Source organism: Cryptomeria japonica, unplaced genomic scaffold (genome assembly GCF_030272615.1).
Source record: "Cryptomeria japonica unplaced genomic scaffold, Sugi_1.0 HiC_scaffold_42, whole genome shotgun sequence".
Lineage (NCBI taxonomy): Eukaryota > Viridiplantae > Streptophyta > Pinopsida > Cupressales > Cupressaceae > Cryptomeria > Cryptomeria japonica.
In genome coordinates this window covers 403,212-404,728 of record NW_026728864.1, presented here as the reverse complement: position 1 = coordinate 404,728, position 1,517 = coordinate 403,212, and the positions used below count along the sequence as shown (strand labels likewise).

Below are 1,517 nucleotides of genomic sequence, written 5' to 3'. Positions count from 1 at the left end.
GAAATTCTATAATCTCAACTTTTTTTGCCTTTTCAGGAAACTTTTGAATGGAGCGCATCATTGGTGCGCTCCGAAGTGTGCTCCAAAGCTCTCTCCAGCTGCGTGCACCTGCCCCGGCCGCGCACCCGGCCCCGCCCAGCTTCGCTCACCTGTCCCGGGCGTCTGGTGCGGAACCTTAGAGTAAGAAACATCACCGTGCACCTTGGCCAACGTGCGCGACTCGACCGAGCGCGCACTGGCCGAGGTGCACACCGATTTCACCTGGGTGCGCGCGCAGCACCTCGGGCGCACCGGGGTGCGCGCACAACGCCCGGGTTGCACCGTGGCCTGTGTGCTCGGGGCGCCTCGGGTGCGCGCTCGGTGTCGCCCCCGCTCGCGCGCGGTAGTGCGGGCAGCGCACCCCGGCCCGGCCCGGCCCCGACGAGAACGCAAACGGGCAAAAGGTTTATTCAAATAGCATTGCGACGCCCGGCGAAAAACTAAAAAAGGGTGCAACACCGGGACTTCCCGGGAGGTCACCCATCCCAGTACTACTCCGGCCCAAGCGCGCTTAACTGCGGAGTTCTGATGGGATCCGGTGCACTAACGCTGGTATGATCGCACCCGTTATGAGCTTGTCGCAGTGTGTACTTAGCAAACCGCGACCCACGTGCGAATCCACCCCGGCCACCCACCCCCGTCGAGGTGCACACCCTCCCTCGCGAAGTGCGCCCCGTTCGCCAAGTGTGAGCCCTGCCCGGGTGCGCGCACCTTGCTAGGGCGTCGGGTGTGCACCCGGCCCGGCCTACGTGCGTGCACCTGGAGGGGGCGTCGTGTGCGTGCAGTGTCCCGTCTGCAACGCGGTGCCCACACACCACCTCGGGCGCAACGACCTGCGCTCACATGTGGGCCGAGTGCACCTTGGTGCATGTTCGGGGCGCCTCGGGTGCACGCTCGATCTTGCCCCGGTGCACCAAGGCGCTCGGTTTGCCCCGGGTGCGCACTTGGTGCAAGGTGGGCACCCAAAATAGGGATCAAGCACCAAAACACAAGTTTCGGGATGCAAAATGGGACCCAAGGACCACAAATGCGTTCCAAGACCCATGATGGGTCCACGAGAACAAAAATGTGTTCCGAGACTTAATAAACAAATATTGGGTTTTAGGAGAAGAAACATGCTCTGATGCCCAAAACGAGAATCGACCCCGAAAAGGCCACAGGCCAAAAGTGGGATGCGAGACAAAAAAAAATGGGACCCGAGGACCAAAATTGGGTTCCCAGGTCGAAGACAGGGCAACCGGACAAGAAACGACCTCTAAGGCTCGAAATGAGTCCCGACGACTAAAACTTGACAAGAAGCACCCATCAGGCACCCAACTCGACACCCATGGGATGCCGACCCACCCGGGCTTCCACCTAGCACACCTTGGCACCCACCCACCCTCGCACCCAACCTCGCACCCAACTTAGCACCTTTGAACCCACATTGGCACTCACCCTGACCCTGGCACCTTGGAACCCACATTGGCACTCACCTT

General features: G+C 61.0%; 1 non-coding gene across 1 annotated transcript; it reads right to left on the bottom strand.

The window, feature by feature from the left end:
* Positions 1 to 486: 486 nt before the first annotated feature.
* Positions 487 to 605, bottom strand: LOC131862387 (5S ribosomal RNA). Its single transcript, XR_009361403.1, has one exon. It is a non-coding gene; the product is annotated as a 5S ribosomal RNA (ribosomal RNA).
* Positions 606 to 1,517: the final 912 nt, after the last annotated feature.